Source organism: Empidonax traillii, unplaced genomic scaffold (genome assembly GCF_003031625.1).
Source record: "Empidonax traillii isolate 1590-97213 ecotype Southwest subspecies unplaced genomic scaffold, ASM303162v1 scaffold176:size2985712, whole genome shotgun sequence".
Taxonomy (NCBI): Eukaryota; Metazoa; Chordata; class Aves; order Passeriformes; family Tyrannidae; genus Empidonax; species Empidonax traillii.
In genome coordinates, this window is record NW_020955369.1 from 2,786,722 (window position 1) to 2,810,872 (window position 24,151).

Here is a 24,151-nt window from a genome sequence, read left to right on the forward strand (position 1 = left end):
CCTGTGGTGGGAATGGCAAGTTTGCAGATAAGTGCTATGACCTCCCTCTGGTTCCTGCAGTCCACCTGCTAAACATGGCAGGTAGGACTGGTTGCACTGCCTGGTCATGGCTTATTGGCTTCCTGGGAGGCCCAGGGACTTGGCATTGTGTTGCTTCCAGGGAAATGTCCTTTATCCCAGTGCCACGTCTGGAGGAGCTTCGTGGGCAGGCACAGTGGTCAGCTTCAAGTGGACACTGCAGTGCCTCCTCCAGCAAGATTGCCCGTGTTTAGTCTCTCAGGGATTGTAGGAGAAGTCTTTGAGGAAGGGACACTAATGTTTAGTGAAAATGCCAGGGAATCATTGCAATAGCTGTCCAACACAGCCCCCACATAGGGGCTGAGTAGTCATGACAACTGTAGTTATCAAGCATTAGCATGGGCCAGCATTCAAAAATCGTTTTGCAGGCTTTAAATAACCCGTCGAGCTATGGGCTGGCAACTGCAGAGCTGGTACATGACAAAAATACATCTTCTGACTTTGAGGAACTGACAAAAAGGACACTAAGCCACAGGTGATCACTACAGATTCAGCCTAATTGCAAACGATATGCATAACAATGTTATGTCTCTGGGTAGTGCATCAATAAAGACCTGCTTGAGGTCTTCAGCAAGCCAAGCTATAGGCTAAGGATTTGTAATGATACCAGCAGGGTACAGATGCTCAAAAAGGCCTTCACACATCAGCCTGATAAATTTATTGTCTGAATTTTTGAAAAGGCTTTTTAGAGCGTTGTCTCATCTGACTTTGCATTGTTATAAGTATTTGAGTGTTTATATGGTATGGAGTAATGGATTTAAAAATAAAGACATGAATTTTAAAGCCATGGCTAAATTTGTAGGGCAAAAAGAAACAGAAACGTAACTCAGATGATGGAGAGCTCCTCGGATATTGCTTCAGAGTGGGTCCATGTGCAATTGCCAGGAAGTTTTCATCTCTACCCCCTTCCACTTTCCTGATTTGGTGTTCTTCTTTTCTTACCTTTCCTTGTTCATCCCTGATTCTTGTTCTCAGACTTGTGCCACTTTCCTTCCACTACAGTTTTCCTTGGTTCTCCATGCTCCCTACAATGCAAACATGTGACAAAGCTACTGTGGCTTCACAAATTGCATGGCACCAGCTGTGCCACCACTGTGCATTCCCAGCTGATGGCAAATACAAAGGCAAACCTCTGCCATGTGTGGGAACACAGAACCAGGGGTCCCAAAAGCACAGCTGGCATGCTGTGACCTGGGTTCCTATGTGGCAGCCTCTGCTCATAACGTGAAGTGTGGAAGTTACCTAACAAAAACCTCTAGCCCTAATAACCTACACATAACAGGAGTTGCTGAACTTGCTGTTGCCATAACACTCTCCAAGGTGGTGGCCTCAGGTGGCACAGGTTTTGTGAGCATACTGAGGGAGAAGCCCATGTGAGCATTTCCTTCCAGGGAATGCTCACTTGTGCAGAAGGGCTGGAATATGGCTGAGAAAGATTTGAATTACTCACATATTGCTCTGATCGCGTTGTGATCATGTTGCTCTGTGGTACCCACACGCTGCAGAACTGAAGCTCTGCACTCTTTAAAGCCTCTGCCAGCATTGCACTGCCGTTAGAGAGCCCTGAGCTGCCTTGGAGGGACAGGGCACCTCACTGGGCCAGCCTGGTAGCAGGACTGCTCAGCCCTGCCTGGCAGTGCTCTGCAGAGTGGGAATTTGCCGACTGTGCAGAGCAGCCTGGGGGAACACTGCGTTAACACATTTACAGTGCTCCTGGTAACTGAGCTGGCTTGCTCAGGTCTGATTTTAATCTTTTTCAGTACACTGCCTTGTGTCAGTGGAGAGATCCTCTCAGTGTGCTTAGTCTCTCAGTCTCACTGTGAGATCATGGAGAGAATTATGCACCAGCTATCAATGCCACAGTGCCTGAGAGGTTTGGGATGAATTCTCTGCAAGTCCATGTCTCCTTTGGCATACTGAGTAAGGTTACAGAACCTACTTTAGACAGTAAAAGTCTCAGTTGCAATCTAGTGTCATATCCAAGGCTGTAAATAATTTGTTATAATTTTGCATCCTGTTCTTGATTTTTTTCTGGATGTTTGATGCAATGAGACAGATACACTCGTAGACATCCCATCCACTCTCAGTGGTTCATTTGGGAGGCAGCTGCTTCAAGAGTGTTGGCAACAACAAAAGATAAAGATTAAAAAAAAGATGAATCTTCTTCCAGGCTTTTACATTGTTGCCTCCCAGGGTAAGCAGGACAGCTTTAGGACTCCTGTTTTCTCCTTGTGAAATGACTGTCAGTTGTTTCCAGAGGACTGGAAAATGATTATGCTGGCAAGGGAGCATCAGTGTCACACTGAGTCTGTGACACAATGAATACACTGCGTGAGACACAGGGTCTTACTTTTACTTTAGTTAAAGTTATTAATCCACTGAGAAAACTAGATATGTGTTTGTGAGATGGAGGTTGTGAATTGCTTCTTGAAAATGCTTCCAAACTCTTGCCAATCCCATTTCCAGAAGCAGCCTCTCTCTGTATTTACTATTACAATGTTTTTTGAATTTGGCATCAAAGGTTCAGAGCAGTATGCACTCTAGCTGTTAATCCTACACATAAGATTTTCATCCCTTTCCCTCCTCCACCTCACTACTTGTGAATTCAAGAAATTTTAAATGTGCATTTGCTGTGCTTTCTGACCTTGACTTTTGAGCATTCAGGCCAAGCACTCAATCATTACCACATAAGTTCATACTCTTGACATACCATGAGTAATTGATCTCAACTCTCAATTATTATGTTAAGCTTATATGGATTTAGAAGGATGAGATCCTTCCTAATTAACCTCAAGTTTTTTGATAAGATTACACTCAAGATTGGCACTGACAGTTCATAATTTATCTGAATTTTAAGGAAGCTCTGCATAAATTGCCAAGCCAGGACTTCAGTGTTCTTATAGAAATAGATTTCAAAACTCACTAAAAATGCTGAAAATGGGAAGGAGTTTTGTAAGCAACTATAACAGCGTGGAAGATGTGTTAGACACCCACAGGGGATACAACCTTTCAAAGAACAGTAAGGAAGAACCAAAATGGAAGGCTGTTTTTCATGGCAACTAACATGAGCTAAACTTTATTGATCAAAACAAATAACGAAATGGCAATATAAGAGGCAGATCCGCAGGTGGTGAAAGTCATGAAGGCTGATTCTCGTGGGCTCTGTGCCTGATAGTTGGGTTTGCTTAAATGTAACAAGGTCTTTAATGAAAGCATTGCTCTGGGATGAAACACTTGCAGTGTTTTGGATGTGAACTCTGCTGCAGCCTGACCAGGTAAATTCTACAGCTATCCCACTGAGCAGTCGCCTCTCCAACCAAAAACCTTCTTCTGTGCCTTCATTTTTTAAATTTAATGTCTTTTCAGAGTGCTGTCCTTTTTCAAGTGTAGTTCTCCAGCTTCCATAGGATCAGCTGCTCAGGGTCAGATCCCCAGTTAGCATTGTTCTAGTAAGGCAAATGAGGGTTGAATTATTGCAAAGTCAATCAATCCTTGCTAATTCACCCCAGCTATGAGTTAGCTGTAAAAATGTAACAATTTTTTTAAATGCATTTTTCAAGGGATTGATCTTGTTACTGTTCTGGGTAACTATTTTACTAAAAGTATGAGAAACTGTGGGCTGCCTAGCTGCTGTACAGCAACAGGATCATATTCCTGCATGACTTTATGCTTACATGGCTTCCAAAACCGGAGAAAATGTTGTTAGCAATGCGACTGAAATAGATGATGCTATGTGACACTGCAAGGAATGCAATATTTTGTATGGAACGGGATGGATGAGTACAGGCACTGAATAAACTAGGAGGAAATTTCAGCAGCTGATTATAGAAGAGCTGTAAGCACTGTCCTAGAAACAGTGATGAAACTTGCTTTTTGAGGCAGGACATCACTGTTCTGATAGGGAGAAATTAATATGGATTCAGGTAAAATGGGAATTTTCATGTAGTGTCATTTTTATTTGAGATTGATTAGTCTGACCTTCACTATCTTTCTAAAGACAGTGCGGTAAGTTTTGGTGGCTCTTTTTCACTCTGGTGTCACTGAAATTAGAGCATGGATTGGCAGATAGGCTGGCCTTGTGTGCTGCAGAAAAGGGAGCAGAGAATATTAGCTCACAAGCACCAGGAGAAGATATTTAAACCCTTCCACACAGATGTTGATAAGCAGAGCTGTTGATGGACAGATGTTTGCAACATTATGGTCACATATTTGTAGACCTAAGGGAATCAGATACCAATGTCCTCATAACTGCTAACCTGGTAATTATATATGACAGTCTTATCATACATTATTATCAGCATTTTGAAAGTGTGTCTTGAAGACGGAGATACAACAGTCCTCTACAGTTCAGCATCAGACAGCAAAACATGTTTAGCACGAAAGATAAATTTGGAGATTCTAAATATATAGGGTTAAGACCTCGATAATAGAAGGTAAAGTAATTTAAAAAAATGTTGTGTACCGAGAAAGAAAAATGTGTTGGAACTGTTATAACGACCTGCAATAGACCCAGGAGGATAGAAGGGATGCCATCCCCTTTAAGGGTTGGCTGCTGTTCTCCATAGTTTTACTGATTAGTATCTTTATCAGGGAAGACTTCCACTGAAATTAATAGGATTAAATGTGTTGGTTTAGCTTGACCCTTGAAGTTTTAAGAATATCTACAACATTGCCAGTTTCTGACTGTGCAGTTCCATTTTGCTGTTGTATTTGAGTGCATCACTGCTTTTTATCTTTTATTTTATTTTATAGAGCCAGTTCTGGTTTTACCACTACAGAGTCTCTGCAAAAGCAGTTTAGAAAACCAAATATGTCACTTAAGTGAACAAAAAATCAATAGCACACAAAATTCTGGGAAACCCATTCTCCAGGAAACATACATCTATATTTTATCTTCTTGACTATGTAGTTCAATTATCAGCTTTGCCAACTTCTGTTAGAGACACTTTCCTGGCTCTCCAACTCATTCCTCATCAATTCCTGATGCTCTTTCTATCTTAAATGATTGTACAGCTCCCCTCTCTCCTACTTTTCTGCTGATACCCACTTAGATTTTGACACTCTTCATCCTTAGTTTTACTCTGCTTATAAAGTGCTGCCACTGATTTTGATGGAAAAAAACTGTGATTATCTCTATATATGTTGAATAGGTAACAATCCTTCTCATCAGGAGTGATATAGAAGTTAGTTGAGCAAAGATATTGCGGCTGTGAACAAAACCTGTGTGTAAAAGCACCTTTTTGTCCACATGTCAACAAGAGCTGGATTTCAGCAAATTCTTTGCCTCTTGAGCTGTGCTATATGATTTTAGCAGGGTTTATTGATGTAGCAAAAATGGTATTTATCACCCAGTTTGGAAGATAGCTGTAGGAAAAACAGTGTCATTTACCCCTTCCAGTTTATTTAAGTGAACTGGCTCATCTAAAATCATAACTGTGACAATTACAAGTGAATCAAAGCCTAAATCCTTTCTGGACTTGAACCTTGAATGGTGTAAAGAAGCACAGTACCTCCCTTGTCTACGGTAGACCTGCACACACATCTGCATAGGACCTGTTTTGTTGGTAATGTGGATGGCAAAATTCCTTGTGAGGAAAAAAATCAGGTTACCCGTTGAACAGCACAGACGTGCTGCTGGGCAAAAGCTGGAGACTATGGTTAAGCCAGAAATATTTAAAAATGTCACTTCATTGGTGTTTTATTAAAAGGTCATCTGGCATGTTAAATAATGGGTGATTTCTGAAGGCAGTATGTGGAGATAAAATGGACACTTGACATGGTATGGAACATGCACAGCTAGTGTTATTTCCCTGGATGGACCCATTATAATATTTGCAAAATGAATGTTCTCACCAGGTCTTAATCATCATTTGCCCAGGTGAACTGCTAATTAAGCTTTTTAAGGTCAATAGGTGGTTTTCTTGGCATGCTCAGGAAGTTGTACATCGAAGTTGTACATCTGCACCTTTTCAAACCAGCATCCTGGGTATCTACAGTAGACAGGCAAAAGGTTTCTGAACTGTTCAGAGCCTGATGGTGATCTTAAAAAGTGACTGCCTGAGCTACTTTCTTGTTTCAATTTCTGTAATGAGTTTCTGGTTTTAATTTAGCAGAAACATGAAATTCAGTGCACTGATGGGGCTTGTCTAAGACTCTTGACACAGACATCTTCTTTATCTCCCTCACTTTTGGAGCTGTTCATTTCCTCCTCAGAATTACAAGCCCTCCTTACAGAAGGGGTCTTGGAAAAGGCAATAAGTGCTATCAAAGATCTACCTGAGAAAGGCAATAAGTGTTATCAAAGATTTACCTGAAGAATAACATACTATTCTGGCCTCAATTAGAGAATGGGCATCAGTTTAGTTCCCTTCAGAGGAAGCATTTCTTCCATCTCTACTTATGAACACGAGCAAAATTGCTGTTTCATCTCCCTCGTGGTATCTGTGATATATAAGACATCTCAAAGGAAATTTACATCAGCCTGTTATGACTTTATACCTCCCCCATCAAATAATGGCCTTGAGCATGGAACAGAGACCTGAGGGAAATATGACAGAGAAGGAAGAGAGCCAAGCAATTAATAATATTTATAATACTGCCTACGTTCAATAACCTATGATAAGGTTAGTTCCTTTTTTTTTCTTCATTATTTCTCTGCATAAAAGCTGCTGCATGATGTCAGTACATATATGTGCATAGAAGAAGTATGGAAAAGACTCGTTTCAGAGTCTGTGTCTATTTACAATTTAATTTATTATATTTTACACTATACACTATGAATACCCAGGAAATCCCTGTGCTCAGTGATATCTAGGTCTTGCACAGCTAAAAGTACACAACAGAAAACTTGGGCATTTTACTGGCAGGAGACCCATTTGCTTAAATTAGCTTAAAGAATTGAGAGAGAGAGAGATAATTACTACAAAATTTATGTGTGATAAAAAGATATTTTGTGTGTTCACTCAGGTGTAGTTTTCTCAGGTGTAATTACTGAGTTACCACACCATCACGCACATAATACTGGGAGAAAGAGATAGCAGGAAAAACAAGAGGGATCACTTGAGCCTATTACTTTAGTTAATACGAGATAAGGGAGGTGCTCCTTGGCATGGCAGGGCCAGAGGCTGGCTTAGAGGACAGAACTGTTGATGTAAAAAGTCAACATGTCAAGTTACACTGCTAAGTGGAGCTGATTTTATGGTGGGCTTTTCACACAGGTGATATTACCTAGTTTTTAATTACTGCAGACAGAACGTCTTAACATAGATCCACTGGAGGACATATCAGTTGTCATTTTGTTGGTTCCAGTAAGTGCTCCGAGGTCCCAGTTGTTACTGTCTGTGAAACATGCATTGTAAATCTTATCCTATGTGAATATCCTTGGTTATTGATTCTTCTCTGAACTTGGCAGTCCTGTCAATAAATAGGGGGGTTGGTGGGGGTGGTGGTGTAAAGGAAGAATTAAAGGAAAATCAGTGTCCTTGCCTTATTCAGTAACCTGAACAGTTCTTGGGAAAGAGTCCAGTACAGGCACAGTAGCATGGTTAATTAAAGCAGTAACATCATTAGTATACTAATTCAGTAGTGTGTAGATGTTTGGTCCATGTATATCAGGGACACAGTGTAATTGTTACCCTTCTATTCTTGGTTTTTAGTTTTCTGGAACTACGTACAAGCTGAGGTAAAAGTAGAAGTGGTAAATAAGTCAACTAATACCTGAATTAAAAGACATAAAATTTTTTAGGGAAGACTTTTTAGTGCCAGAAAGAGCACAATATTATCAGGTTATTTGGTCACTAGAAACCTGAGGAAGCTGTTCTGAGATGGCTAATGTATGGGCTTGGATTTCTGCCAAGGAGCCACTGGGATCCATAACGAGGCAGAGGATTTTGAAAACTCCTTATTCTCCTGTACCCACACAGACAGATTAATGTGTGTGGGTCAGGTTTCTCTCCAGTCCGACACTGCACCCTGGCTTATTACTTTACATTGTAACTCCAGCAGGGCAGTGCCACTGCTGACTGAACTCTTTAGTCTGTTGCAAATTGGGAATGTTATTAAAAAAAAAAATTTTTTTTTACATTTTTTTCCCTCCTGTTATTCAGATTTCATTAGTTAATTGGATGCATGAGGTACTGCATAGAGCTACAGAATGATGCTGAACCTCTGCTCCAGTCTCTGTCCTAATTTGTATGGAGCAAGATTCTCCCAGTGTTTCTGCTTTAGAGGTCACAGAAAAAAAACAATGCTGCTGACATGACATTCCTTTTTCAACACTATTAAAAACAGGAATAATGAAAATTTCAACACCTCACCCACTGCTAATGTAAATAAAGTATCATTCACTGTGTCCCACACTAAGTACATTTAAGAGAAGGATTTGAAGTGTAATGTGTACATTAAATAGCAAAAGGCAAAATGTGCCCTCGTGCATACACAGATTCTGCTGAAAGACTCACAACCAAACAGGAGCAAATTTAGGCCCCTGTTAAATCATAGTAGAACTTGATACAGCGCCTGCAAGAATTCAAAGCGCTTCAGTCAGAAGACTGTTATCTTACTTTGGAAAAGCAAAGCATCCAGACTGTGGTCTCATGCTTGCAATCCATGATTTAATGAGTGTTGTATCACACAGGACAGTATTGTCAGGGTTCATTCATAGTGAACATAAAAATAGGTATTGACACTGCAAACACAGTGTGAGCTCACCTCACTGCTTCAGGAATACTACACTCATTGTGGGCTTGTGGAAGGAAACTTTGGGATTTTCTCATGGAAACATTGAAAAAATATCGATTAAAGCAAAATCCTAAGTCCATCTTCACTTTACCTTTCGGGACTGAGACTGGATTAGGAGTTCTGATGATTTGCAAACAAAAAAGAGCCCAGGGCCACTTGGAGAGGCTGATAGCATGCTGTCTGAGAGAGTGATGAAGATCACCAAACTCTCCAGAACTTAATCATTCGTGCCAATGAAAGCTGACAGAGTAATGCTTTTTTTCAAACCTTAAGGTTTCTCAGAGGTGATATCTAGTCCCATACATCTCACAGGCTATCCTCAGAGCTGGCCCTCTGAGTCCTGATATCTTGCACATGGATACAGGGACATGCAAGGACTATTCCTGCCTTGCTCAGACATTTCCCCCTTGTTTTCCTCCCATCAGAAGGCAAAAATTGAGAACACATTCCATATTCCCCTCTCTTAAAGGATCCCTGCTGCTTAGAAAATCATGTTACTTCTCTTTCGGAGAAGAAGCTGTTACTGGTTGTTACTTCTTACTACTAATGGAAACCCGATTGGGCAGCTCCATAAGGAGAAAATGTATTCCCCAGCTGTTCTTTATTTATGTATTTTCCACTGGGAAGCCTGCAGTGTTTGGGACTGATGCTTCCTGACATCAAAGTGTTTCTGATGAAACCAAATAGTGCCAAGCACAAATTTTACGAGGATTTTGTTTTGTTTTATTTTATTTTATTTTATGTTATGTTATTTTATTTTATGTTATTTTATGTTATTTTATTTTATGTTATTTTATTTTCCCAAAATTTTCTACTTTGGTTCCTTCCAGAGGTCACCCTGTGGATCCCAAGCGCACGGCTGCGGCAGGACAGCAGAGGGAGATAGTGCTCAAAGGAGGGGGAAAGGCACAGCCTTCCTCCGGGACACCCATGGCCGGGGGCGGCAGCCCAACAGCATCCCGTCCATCAGAAACGAGCAGTAATTGCGTTTCCATGGCTTTGCTCTCCCGTGGAGGAGCACTGGTGTGGGTAAGTGGCAGCAGGTTGCCTCCCTGCCCTTCCCCGTTGGCCAAGAGCAGCAGTGGCCATCCCGAAAAGGGTCCCCGTAACTTCGCCGGGTGTCCTGGCAGCGATCCAGCAGCCTCGTTGGTGATTCCTCTCAGGCAGTGACCTTGCTGGGTTACAGCAGCATGCTGTACTGACTTTATTAAGGCGTGCCCTTTATTGAGAGTGTGTTTAGTGCATGTGTTGGGTCTCTAATTAAAATGCTAAAATATGGTTCCAGGAGAAAGTTTAACAGATTATTATCTTTCCTGCACAGAAGGAAGAGAGGGCTAGGACATATCTGTTTAAAGTGACTGTGCAAATGACATTTTGATGTCCCATATTTATTGTACTCTCCCCCCAGTAACTTGCATATAAAAGGCTGGATTATACCAGCCTGCCCCAGGAAGAGGTCGGAGAATGAACCTGGAGTCATGAGCACTCTCTCTGGCTACCCAGCCTTCCCCCAACACAGAATCACACAGAATCATTTAGTTTGGAAAAGACCTCCAGAATTATCCAGCCCAACCTTTCCCCCTGCTTCCCGTGGCTGGGATGCCATTTTGATCAGGATAACATCAAAGCCTTATTCTTCCCTGCTGAGCTGTGTGTCTGTGGTAGTGTGACTCTTGGTCCCTTCTTTTCAAGTAAGCCAGAGAAGGATCGATAATGTCTCATCTGGAATCCAAGCTCTAGTTATAATTCACCTGTCCCACTACTGGGACAACTTTCTACTAGGCCAGCTTTATGCAAACTAGCAGTTAAAAAACAGTGAGAAAGAGAGAAAGTATTTTCAGACCATTGGGCAGGGAATGAAAGTGAAAGCTTCTCTGATGTCAAAGGGAGCAAGAAAACATGTTTGGCTCTACATCTGGAGATACATTTTTCTTCAAATGTATATACAATGCATGCTTCAGAATATAACTTTTCATTAGAAACTGTGGTTTAGAATGGAACTGAGACCACTGAAACAGGAGTGGTACAGGTAAATGAAAGGTTTATGCAGATTACACTAATCTATTCATTAAAGAAAACTGTAATTGTAGGAGACAGCAAGGCTATAAGGAGTGTTTCAAGAGGACTGATAATTTTGAAGATTGCTGCAGGCGAAGAGACAAAGAAGAGTTTGGAGGAAAAACAGTTCTGGATGGGTGAAGCGAGCATCTGATGGTGCAAAGTCTGGAAAGAAGAAATAGGTTATTGAAATATTGAAATATTCAATAACCTATTGAATAGGTTATTGAAAATACTTAGAGATACAGTAAAAGAAACTGCAGCTCATATGTTGAAGAAGCTCACGAGGGAAGAAGATACATGTGAAAACTCACAGTAGCTCATGGTACTTACTGGGGGAGGGGGCAAGACATGGGCAGGAGGAAAAAAGATGAGTCTTCAGTGTGAGGAAAGCTGACAGTGGCCTAAAGCATACCAGGCAGAGCTAAAAGCTAATACTGGAGAGGGCTTTCAGTGAGAATTGGGTCTGCTGAGGGCAGGACGAGAAGGCAAGGATGCAAACTGTAGAACAAACCAGGGGTGAGGCCAATGGAAGGACCCAGGGGAAATGAGATAAAACGATAAAGGGATTTGGAGAGGAGAAATATCATCTGCAAAGCCAGGAAATGTGGGAGAGCTTTAAGGAGATAGTGTCCTTAATTTTACTCCTACAACCCTGCAGCAAGTATTGCAAAGGGGACATACCAGAAATCTTTATTCATTGGTAATCTCTAACTGTCATAATGACCCCTTGGAGGTTTTGGCAAACTCCAATTTAAAATAGCTCTGAGATACACTGACATTAAAAAAAAATGCAGCATAGTTTCAAGAGATCTTAAAACTGCCCTAAATCAATGAGGAGTCTTCACCTGCAACTCAGGGTCTGGAGCTCAGCTGTGTATTTTGGTTTCTCCAAGCATCTCCTGGTTTTATAACCCGTTAATCCAGTGATCCCCTTTCCTGAGCAATATCACCCAAGGTAATGCTGGAGACATGGAGGTGAAAAGGAGGGTGATTTAGTGCTTTCCTGCCAAATGTGTATCCATGTAATGCGAGGGCTCATTACATGGATAGCCATCCACTGTTACTAAGCTATCTGACCTAAGCAGGGGTTTGCCTCCCTAGTGTAATGGCTCTTTCTGGCCTGACCATTTATGAACATGAATCTATAGTCCTCTGGTATCTGTGGCGTCCTTGTGCCTGCAGGTTCATAGCACAGGCTATTTTCAGTGACTCCAAGAGGTGGATAATTCCCACAAGAGAGTTAAACAGAAGTCCTGTTTCTTACAGTGATGTTTATTAGGAGGTTTTATGCATCTCAGTGAGGAGGAAGGGAACCAAATATTGCAGGTGAAACATATCTTGAGCTCAGCTGAGTGCAGCTGTCAGCATTCTGCAGGTTTGAAGCCAGGCTACTGTGTGCTTCTCAGTGGTCCTGGGGCAACCAGTGCTGAATGACAGATCAAGTCCTCCAAGGAGTTCTGGTGCTATGAGTGACTTACATGTATTTATCAATTGTCCAGAGATACAGGAAGACGGTGAGGTGAGTTGTGGCTTCCAGAGTGTGCCACAGTTTGGGTATACACAGATACCCACAGAGCTCAAGGTCTCAAATTAAATATGGAATGCTCGAAGGATCCCTTTTCTCCTGTGTTCCAGGTGAATCTAAATGCTTCCACAAGCACTGCTTCCATCAGTCAGGAGAGCTGGATATAGAGCAAAAGGAGAGAAAAGGAAGGAAAAACAGCTGGTTATGGCTGTTTAGAATATGTTTGTGCATATGTGTCTCCTTTTCCAAACACTTTGGGAAGAAACAGTCTGCAACTGAAGTCGCATCAAAAGTCTGATTCAGAGCGCCTAATCAGGTAACTTTTACTTACCCTGGTGAATGATTCAGTGGGATTGTGCATGTGAGTTCACAAATTCTTTATGCAAGTACAGGAAGAAAAAGAAGGAGAGAAGTTGCGCTTTAGGTCCTTGCTGGTGTAAATCATTCAGATTAAGTCAGTAAGAGATACCCACTTTCACTGGTTGCTTATCTGATGACATTTCGGAAGAACATAGGAGATAAAAATATTAAACGAGAAAAACCACAAAGTTGTGGTTATGGCATGTCCCTTCCTGACAGTGTAGGGACAGAAAAGAGAACTGAAATGGTAACTATTCATGAATTATGTAAATGGTGGATATTTATTTTTCTGTTTGTTACTTCATGAATTGACTTTGGAAGACATCCCTTTTTCTCACTCTTCCTTGTTTTAAATTATTTGTCCAATTCTTCCTGCAAATAATTCACATTTTAACTCATCTGCAAGCAGCATAGTGGAAGACTTCTGAATGGACCTGTGGGTCTTTTAGGGTCTGTGAACTACCTTCTTTTCTTCTCTCCCATGGACTTTACAGGGATCAGATCATCAGCATGAATGATGGATGCACATTAAAAAAAAAATTGCCATTGAATACCCATGAGCTGCACTTGCTTTTTGATTTTCACAGAAACAGATACAATTCCAACTGGGAAATGTCAGGTTCTGAAAGGCAAAATTTTTTCCGAGAGATGAGGGCTCTGGAAGCCCGTGTCCCAACTGAGTTCAATGAAGTGTTAATGATGCAAGGGGGGACAGAGAAATGTTCTCATCTCCCTAAGGAGGTGGTTCTCCATAACCAGCTTTTAAGGCCAGAACCTCCTTCACTACAGTCAGTGAGATCAATAGTCAATGCAAAGGTGCAGGAAAAAAAAAGTGTCTTTGCTATTTTTCAATCTTACTTTAATATTTGAATTCGAGCCACTTCAAATGGTCTGGGGTTGGTTTACACCTTCTGAAGTTACAGGTAAATCAAGCAGCTGGCATGGATTTGGTACATGCTCCCAAACTGGGAGACTCTTTAAAAGGATAGGGCTTGTTTACAGCACTGAAGCCTCTGCTCATGGGAGGTCATCAGAGCCTGCCCTTTCAACAGAAACAGCTAAATCGAGAGGGTATAGTAAAAGCTTCTTTGAGCCAAAAGAGGGTACTTTAAAACTGTCTAAAATTTGCAGTGTGTGCTTATCAGCCCTTCTGCCACATGGAAATTGCTGTGTCTCATTATAACATTTACAGTTCTGTCTGTCTAACTGGTTGTGTCAGCAGGGAAAACACCAGGCGAGCAGGCACTGGAACGCCTTCGAATGCTGACCAGGAATAGAAACACAGACACTGGTGCCTCTGGAAAGTGATGACCCAGATACTTTCCCACTGTGTAATTATCAGTCAAACATATAAATGCAAGATTTATATCACCTGGATATGAATTCTTATGGCTTTTGCTGTCACAAATTGGGGTGATGTCGTCACACAAATGATGCAGTTACCAAGTAGATTTTAACAAACCAGCATTTAACAAGGGAAGATTAATGAACTATTCAAAAACTGAACTTTTATACATACTGTTTATACAGGAGTAATAAAAAGAAAAAAAAATGGGCTGCCAGAGTACTGATGGCATGCAGAATATTGAAATAAATAGCTGATGATGCAAAAAATGCTGAGAGAGGAGTTTATTCAAGCCCTGCATCATCACATGCTCGTATCATTGCTCTGGAGCTGTGTCACACCTCAGCTGCCTGTACAGTCCCCACGACTGGTTCTTGCCATCGTTACTCTGGAGCTGCTACTCCTGACCCCACTGTATATATAACATGGGGGGAGTTGTTCTGTCAAGGTAACAGGATATTAGTTGAAAACAAGAAGCTCTGAATGTTTATTTGTGAAAAGAACAGTATGTTCACCGATCTGAGTAGTTGATAATTGCTTTCTGTAATGTCTGTCTTCAGCAAGCCTCATTCCAAGGTGCCCGATACTGCCTAGTACTGGGAAGTACCTCTAAAATTAATATTAAAGTAATTACTTAAAAAAAAACCCTCAAACAACCAACCCTACATGCTATATATAATACAGCAACAAAGCAAACCTAACACAAAACATGAAAACTTCAACATTTGTATTACATCTTCCTCCCCAGAATCTCAAACTCCTTGCTAAGTGTGGTCATTCTAAACATCTTTGGTATTTTTAGTTGCTTTGTTTTCTCTGAATACTGAACTGACAAATTTTTTTTCAGATTCACTACTGTGTTTGTATTGCAACAGATACTTAAAAATCTCTATCTTCAGATATGTATATATTTTATTCTCTTTTCAATACTGAAATTCCTGTACTTTGGAGGTTTATTGTTGCTGCTACTGAAAAATATTCAATATGATCTCAAAATGTCTTGGAACAGGACATGAGCTAGAAATCCGCAGTTGGTGAAATAAGGATATAGTCAGTGATATAGCGTTACATAAGCAGGAATTCTCCAAGGACATTTCAATGAAGTCCTCTGTTGCTGTGCACAAGATTATTAATGATCACAAGTGGTCAGAATGTTTTGCATGGTCAGGAACGGGATAGAAATAACACTCAGCATTTTTATTTTGACAGTGGGCTAGGATGGAAACATGGTTTGTGTTAAGAGTCTATCCTTACTGTAGTAGATCAGAAATCTATTGATCTATTGATTCTTCTGCAAGCAAGTGAAGTACAATGTCTGGGGAACAGTGCAACCATCACGCTGAGCTTGAGAAGCAAAGGTTTATGACACTCTAGAATATACTTAAAAGCAAGAAGAGGAGATCTCTGAGAGGAAGTGATTGCAGTTCTCTGGAGTGACTGAAGGGTGTGTGATAAGCAGAATCCCTCCAGAATAATAAGGGGAGGCCGGAAATGGGAATCACATTCTTGTTGGTGTGGTATTTTCCTAACCACATGCTTCTAATGAAAATTATTGTGGCAGGGTCACTGAAAATCAGTTTAACCATATGGCAGGCACGGGGGTTGCTTCGTAATGCGTGGGTTTGCCAAGGATTAGAAATCTATTAGAGAACAGATTTAGAATTCCATTGAAGAAAGTAATGAACTGCATTTCAGTGGAGAGAAAGTAATCTCAGATAAGCAGAGAGCACAGTCGGTTTGACAGTGGTGAGTGTTGAAGAGGTTCAAGAGGTGAACTAAAAGTCACACAAAACCACTGAGGAGATAAAGTGAGGTGAAGTTCTTTTATTTGTTTATTGTGCTGTGGATTTCTTGAGGAGGAGTTCTGCAGATGAAGTGCCTGCAAGAGCAGCTCTATTAAAAGCAACTCTCAAAATACTGAACACACAGGGCTAAAGGAGCGCTTAGCTAAGGAGCAGATAAAAAGGTGTCAAAAATCCTTCCAATGAAAAATTAGAGGCTAGTGAATAATGCTGTTTCTAAATGTTCGGTGAACTATTAGGAGACCAAAATTATATGTAAATTGACTCAACAGGATACAGAAAATCTATCACGTTAGATGGGAGATATTTTATATCTCCAACGCCTGAAAGGAGACCAATATGGTATCCCAAACTTTCATTTTGCAAACCAGAATCTAACCCCCAAAACCCTAGAAGGAATCTCTGTCTCATTATAGAGTGAACTGTAAACAAATAGTGATTCTGGTTCAGTTTCCTCATGTATTTGGATATGATACCTGTGTTTCCCGTGAAACTGCATAAATATTCTTTTTTTTTTTTTTTTCAAAATAAAGAGCAGTACCACAGAAATCAGTATGCAAACAGAGCGTTGCTTCAGTATCACTGCCAGGCTGCCCTGGATTCCAGACTTGACGTGTCATGAGAATTTATTCTCTCTGCATAGCATGTATATTGGGCCTAAATTAGCTGTCAGCATAGGTGGATACTTCACGAGAAGTGAATTTTTACCTTTTGTTTCTCTGTGCTATGGGAAACATTAAACTCTACGGGGGTGGTTTGCTTTCTTCTCTGCCCACCTATCAGCAGATAAAAAAGTGAGCCATTTCTGGGTGTGCCTTTGTTTCTACCATTCCTGAGTTCATGCTGCATAAAGGAAACCAAGAAAGGCCATAATATTTTGAGGTATAATTTGCTGTTTATCTTGAGTGGCATCTTATAAGATGCCCTTCCATTCATAGACCTGTAAGAGTCCACAGAGACCCCCTATAAGGGGGGTTATTAGCTCACAAACTATCTGACCTGGGATTCAGGGGTCTTAGGGCCAATGTTTGGCTCTGATTTCTGTGTCACTTCACACAAATCATTTAATCATTGCACATGCCTGTTCTGTGTCAGTTGAATTGATCTGCAGTGTGGAATTTATCCACCCTGGAGGACGCACGGTAAGAAAGTATTTAATCTCAGGGTAGTGAGATCAGCCACCCACAGGCCTTCTTGCTTGGCCTTTTCCCCCATCCTTTCTTACAAGCAGTAGCTGATAATTTCTTACCCACTCTCAGGCTTTTTTACTGGTTTGGGACGGATATTTTGGGCTTTTTTCTTTTGGGGGTGTGCGCATGGATTTGGTTTGTTGGTTGTTCTTTTTACCTTGTATGTTGATGCATTATTTTCTTTCCATTCACTTTTACCATTAGTTCTTTCCGGGTGTTCTCTAATTGCATGGTCTGGCCCCACTAAGCTGCAACTTAGAATCACTTTTAGCCTTCAGTTTACAGAACAGTGTATTAACAGTGCAGTGTTACAATGAAATCTGCTTCTCCATGCTTGTCTCCTCCTACTGCAAAAGAATTCCATTTGTGTTTCCATTCTACAGTCTTTCCAACTTAACAGCTTTTCTCTTCCAGCTCAACAGCCCCATGCCTGTAGCCTCACTCATATCCTTCCCACCTTGTATCCCCCTTTGAAACCTTCTACACCTTTACTCTCGACTTCCCTGGGCATGTTGGTAGCAATTTCTTCCAGTGAAAACTGTATGTACCTTTCCCCTTTGAAATGACTATTTGACCGTCACAGATTGCTTTACAGTCTTTGTAAAGGTTCTGTGTCATCATCTCCACTGATTCAGGTGCAAGTTCCTGAGTAATGCTCCTTCTCTAATCACCTCCAGTTGCCTCAATACCATCCTGTTTTGTCCTCAGTCTGTATCTATATGTTTCCCCTATGTTACCCACTCTTTTCTTTTAGATGCTCCAGCTTTTTCTTCACAGTACAGTCATGCTTTGGCCTTTCTTAATAAAAATTGCTTGTGCACCCTTGGATTCATGTGCCTTTACATATTCCCTCTTTCTTCTTTTAATTTCTGTGTAATCGAAAGTGTGATTTAGAACTCTGAAGGTTTCCTTTTCCAGTTATATCTCACTTTTCTCCCCCTTTTACTCCATCAGACCCGCCCAATGAAGTTACTAAAACCTCAGAAATGGCCAGGGCTGTTATTCGGGGCTTATTTGCCTTGAAACATCAATTACATTCATATCGAGTGTCAACCTTTCTCATGATGGCCATCGTTCTTGGCAATGATCCCAATAAATATCTGAAATTTTGTCATGTTTGTTATCTTAGCATGTTTCAAATCTTCTTTAAAATTCTTGCCCATAAAGCCATTGGTGATCCAAGTCCTCCCTGCCATGCTGACCAGCACTGATTCACAGTTTTCCATGTGCAGATCCATGTTAACTATTAATGTCTCTCATATTGCTCTGGTGACAGTAACTGTCTTACTCTGGATCTGTGTGTAGCCCAGTCAGGTCTTGCTCCATAATTGCTGCTTTAAGTGCTACAGCAATAGTAATAACATTAATAGTAGACAGAATCCTATTGACATTCAGCACTGCAATCAACACCTTCAAAAATGCTTATAAATAGTACAGAGAAATTATTGGCAGGAAGGTCAGATGATTTCTAGGTTGCTTAAATAACAGAAAACAAAATTAAATTCCTCTTAATGAGTGTGGCTTGCGTCTGATTTTCTTGGATTAAAACAGATTAACCCACTAAACATATCTTCAGATCCTGATTCAGTTATTTCTTTTCCTGAAGCTAAAAGATGTTTAAGTCCTTCTTGTATTGATTCACTATTTCCCTGTCACTGTGACAAACAAGGATATAACAAAAGAATTTGGCAAAGAAGGGGTTAGAGGACAGGTTGCAGCCACTTGATCTGAGTGTTTAATCAGAAGGGTAGTCAGGTATGGTAAGCTGACTCTCCTTTTTACACTAATAGAAAAGGATGTGGGCTGAACTGCTAAAAAACAAGTTTTTCAAAAGAGAACTCCCAAGAGACAAGGATGGAAATGTGTTTTTCTCTGGTGTGTGGCCAAAGATTTTAGTGTGAATATTGGATTATGCAAGCTGTTATTTATGTCTAGCAATGGAATAATCAAGACCTCCCTTACTCTTACATTTTTCTGCTGCCCCATAAAGCCAATAACATTTGCATGTCTCTCCATCCTTGCTTTGAAGAGCTTCACACTTCATCTAGATCCTAATTACATCATTAAGAAAAAGTACTCTTTCTCTCAAGCCCGGTAAAATCTTTACCAAAACAGTGTTCTCTAATTGTATTTCTCATGCAGCTTCTTACCTGAACCTTACAAACTGGGCTTTGAATGACCCCTGTTTCTTATGCAGCCATCTCCTGTTCTTCCTAGTGGTTTTCTTGTCAACAAGAGCTGTTTCTTTCCCAGCTCTCAACTATTTTGCATTTCTCAACAAGGCAATCTCACAGACTATCTCGGCGTGACAAAGTTAAAATATGATAATCTCTTTATCAAACTTCTAATTTGCAAACCCCTAACCCAATGTGTATTTGTAGAATCACTTATGTCGTTGTGGCTGAAGGGTAGGACCCAGCACTTCACCTTCTTGAACCTCATACCACCATCCTCAGCCCATGGATTCAGATCCCTATGCAGGGTCTTCCTGATGTCCAGCAGGTTGACACTCCCAACCAAACTGGTTTGCCCTGCAAACAGGCTGAGGGTGCACTCCATCTCCTTCTCTAGATTATTGATGAAAATATTATACAGAACTGGTCCAAATACTGAGCCCTGGAGAACATCACTAGAAACTCAGTCCCAGCTGCAGTTAACTCTATTCAGCACCACTTAGTGGGCCTGGCCATCCAGCTAGTTTTTTATTAATGAATTAATATTCTCCTATATTGATAGTGTCCCTATTACCTATGCATTTTCAGTGTATATTTTTGCTTTTTAAGGTAGAGCAAACCCCAGCTTTAGGGATGACTGGAGCATTTGTGTGGTTATTTCCAGCTTTTTTCTTTATGGCTATTACAGCATATTGATTATCAGAACATAATGGTGGATGGATTTTTAGTAAATTAAAATTTTCTCTGTAGTCCCAGATCTCAATGTGACTGTAAGATTATAGAGATATTATCCAGGTAACAAGGGAAAAATCAAAGAGAAATTCTGCCTTGAAAATTTTCCACCAGCAAACCTCCCAAAATATATTTTCCTTGTATTTTGTTAGTCAGGTAGTCGAATTTTCCCTTCCTTCACTTTTTTTGAAGCTCACCAGAGAACCACAGGGAAACTCAAAGGACTTGGTGTTAACCTCACCCAGGGACTGAAGTGTCCCTCCTGGCCTCTCATATCCATCTGGTTTTGCTTTCAGGAGGGGTACAGGCAGAAGGCATCTTCTCCTGTAAGAAGGGACTGACACATTTGTACCCTTAGAGGTGCATTCTTCTGGTGGCCTGCAGTTCATACCCTTTGTTCCCTCAGTACAGGGAAGTTGTAGCTTTCATCATGCTTCACCACCAGCCAGATCCCTCCAAAAAAGACTTGGCTTTATCCATCCATCCTGCAAAAATATAGGCTTTGGGCTAAATGGCAAAAGGATAATCACGGTCGTGTAAGTAGTCACTGAAAACACCCTTGAATTTCTACAAAGCCTTTTCTGAAGAGAAGGCTGTGACTCAAGGTTTATAGTATTTCTTGGCGAGACGTTTTTGAAGTCTGTAAGGTCATGCAATCACAAAGTGGTGCAAATGTAAAGGCCTGACAGAAGGGAAGGTGTTATTTCCATACATAGCATCTTGCTACCAAGGCAGGACTATGTGGGGATTGTACAGTTCTTCATACACTGAAAATGCACTTCAGTCTCTGATATTCATTGCTGGGTCTCCATCTCTAATGAACAGTCCCTTCAGGCAATATTTAATTGGGTAGTACAGTAATTTTGTGATCAAGATATAAATTCATTACAGACTGGATTGTGACTGACAAACTCATTTCACCTATGACCTAAACTGAATATGAACTCAACTCTTCCCAGGTAGGAAGCTGGTGTATAAAATTGTTTTCAACTGACTGCCAGGGGATTTAGAGTGCACATTTTTAGTGGTTTAATCTGGGATTTAAACCTGAAACCAGTTATTAGAAGAGCTGTTCAAAACCAAGATATACAGATAAAGCATATTTTTTTTTTCAAAATGGGATCACTTCACAGAACTTTAGTGTTACCAAAATAGTGCTTTTGATGGGACAGATGGAATGATTAATTTTTATCTTAGCATTGAAGTACATGGCTGTACTATTTATCAGAAATATGTTTACAGGTTATGTTCTTGACTATCCATTAAAAGTACAAAAGCTAAAATAAATGTTACAGTGCACACAATGTGTATATTTTTGTATGTTTTGCTCTTGATTACTGATTCAGCAGTTTTAAAAGATACTTTCCATGAAATGGAATACAGACAGCACTAATGGCAGATGTTGGTCAACTTCTTCTTTAAAACAAATCCCTAAAAATTTACCACAGCTGGAAGGAGATGGAATGGCTTCCTCAGAGACTTTAATATGTTGAAATTAAGCAAACCAAAAATTACTTTTATGCTGTGCAGTTAATAACTTTTAATAATCATTAAAATTCTCTCTTTTTTAACAGAAATTAAGAACTCTCTAGCTTCATGGCTGGGTGAACAAAGACCTTTCAAGAACATTTCTCTGCTCTTTGGTAAGTTTATTGTCTTAATAGATATTCCCATTGATCACTGTTTGCTTTACATTTTTCACTTCGTATTTAAAATTGACATATATTTGAATACTTACCATTATATGGTCAGTGGAGCTATTCATTTAATAGGTCAAATAATCATTATATTTCACTGGGAGGCTGGGGTTTAATTCATTTAACATTTTAATCTTCCATCAGTTTTTCCTTTAAGAGGATTTCAGTGCATATACAGGATTTGTATAAATCTGTGCAGTAAATTTATTCTTTTAACAGTTTTATTCTTTCATCAGAAATTCATTTAAATGGATTCTACTATATATCACATTCACTGCCAGTGTGGCTTTAGGTCAGGCTGTAATTGATGCAAAAGCAATGAGGTATTAAAAGAGAAAGGAAATATCTGAAATTGGAAAGGGTTCAAAAAGCATGCCATTGTAAGGCCATGACATTCCTTGGATATGATGAGGGACGGACCACTCATAAACCATTTTGGTCCAAAGCCTGGTATAGTTGCTAATTTCAGGTTTTGCTAAAGTCAGATTTTGTGCTGAGAGGGCAGTTACCTTTAAAGCTTGAAGGGGCACATCAACACAAAAATCACCTATCAGGGTATAAATATGGTCCCCTCCATAGTGCTAAGTCTAGAAGCATCAAAACAGAAAACAAATTGAAGAAAATGCCTTCTTTTTCTTCAGTTTGTTCATGCAAATGCATTTGGCATATTCAGGGTTTAGGGTTTCTTTTTTTGGGATCATGTGGGCTGTCCTGTTGGTGTGGGGTGCACAGAGCAGCAACTTTAATACATTCTTTAAGGTAAATTGGTAATGACAAATACGTGCAGCATATGGGAAGACTTTTAAAAAACTTAAACAGAGTTAATTTGACTGTGACCTTTTCATGACTTAGCTAAGGTGTTACACTGTGGATCGATACAGATCCAGCCCCACAGCTCTCTATGGGTAACCTTGCTGACAAAAGATTCTGGGTCGTGGATCTGGGGAATCCAAAGACAGTCCAAAATATCAATAAATTTCTTGAAAAAAATTCAAATAAAAAATAAATTGTTACACCTCTATTTTTAAAGGAAAAACATAAACCTGGATCCTTTGTTTTTATTTTAGATGTATGGCCCTTGTATCTCAGTCAATTTTAAAATTGTTCTTTTGCAAGAATAGCCAATGGTTGGAAGGAAGTTTGAAATATAACATTTCAGCACTGATGAGAAATGGATGATTAGATCAATGAAGAAAAATATAATGAAGGGTCTGTTGAACATGTACTGTGCTTCTGATTTTAATTCAGCAAATAACTAGCTGTAAAAATCAATGATTTACATGTAAAACTAAAATGCAGTCTTACTCAGGACTTACAATAGTTGCACATAATTGCCTTTGTTTTCTTCATGGTGACCTTTTAGATGGTATTGTGTAATTATTTCCTTTGTAATAACTTTTTAATTTCAAACATGTCTTGAGGACCCAGGCTATGGCTCAGAGCACAACTCATTTTAGACTTATGGTTAAAAGTACAGTGAAGATAAGGTTTAGTATTAGGAGAGGCACAATGCCTAAATCTCCAGCTGTATTGAGGCTGAAAGAAGGTTGGCAAGAGGAGCAATATCCTGCAGAACAATTTCTCTGCTGACAGTTTTTTTTTATCTGGGTGATGGCTTCTGAATGTGGGCTCAGACTCAGCCCATCCTAGTGGTTGGGGTAAGGGTTTGGAGAGAGACAGTTTGCACTTTCTTCAGTCAACCTGATAATCAGTTTTTCATTTTCCCCTCTAAGAGAGCTCTGTATTTATAGGATATCCTTCCATCATATTTGAAGTTACACCCTTAGACTGGTATGATGGTTTTGTGTGCTAGGGACCTAGTTCCTTCAGCTTGCTGCAGTGAATTTACTTTTGACAACCAAGAAATTTGATTTTTATAATGAGGCATAAATCACAGGAAAGGGTTGTCTATAATGGACTTCAGCAGAGTTAGGAGCAAGAGTGCAGTAGTTCATATCGAGAGGATTTTAAAATAGCTGCACAGTAGAGGACAACCTCTTCATGGAGAAGGAGAATTTAGAGAAATTTGGGACCGCCAGGTAATAGTTACACAACTGGGAGGTTTAAAAACTGCTATTGTCTTGTTATGGTCCATTGTGGTTCTGGGATGGCGCTTGGTTTGATATATAGGAATGCCACTGGGCCAGGAAGCTGGCTGAGAACAGAAAGATGGGGTGAAGTGCAGCATGCCCAAAACAGCTGCAGTACACTGAGCTGAATGTTTGTTAAATTGAATTATACCTTTAAATTAATTCAATTGAATGTGAGAGGAGTGAATTATAAGTCATCCTTGGTGAGGCTATAAATATGGCTTGATAGAACCTACCACCACAAATAGGAAAAGCCAACAGTAATGTATTTGCATGTTTACATATCACTCCCCTGTGGTGGATTAGCAAGCAGAAAGAAGTCTAAAACCACAGGGGGAAGGTTTAAATAGGATGATGC

At 40.2% G+C, this 24,151-nt stretch overlaps 1 long non-coding RNA gene across 1 annotated transcript; it reads left to right on the forward strand.

Annotated features, from left to right (window-relative positions):
* Positions 1 to 9,748: 9,748 nt before the first annotated feature.
* On the forward strand, positions 9,749 to 21,645 carry LOC114058549. The gene is made up of 3 exons (XR_003571473.1): positions 9,749 to 9,846; positions 12,514 to 12,719; positions 21,581 to 21,645. It is a non-coding gene; the product is annotated as an uncharacterized LOC114058549 (long non-coding RNA).
* Positions 21,646 to 24,151: the final 2,506 nt, after the last annotated feature.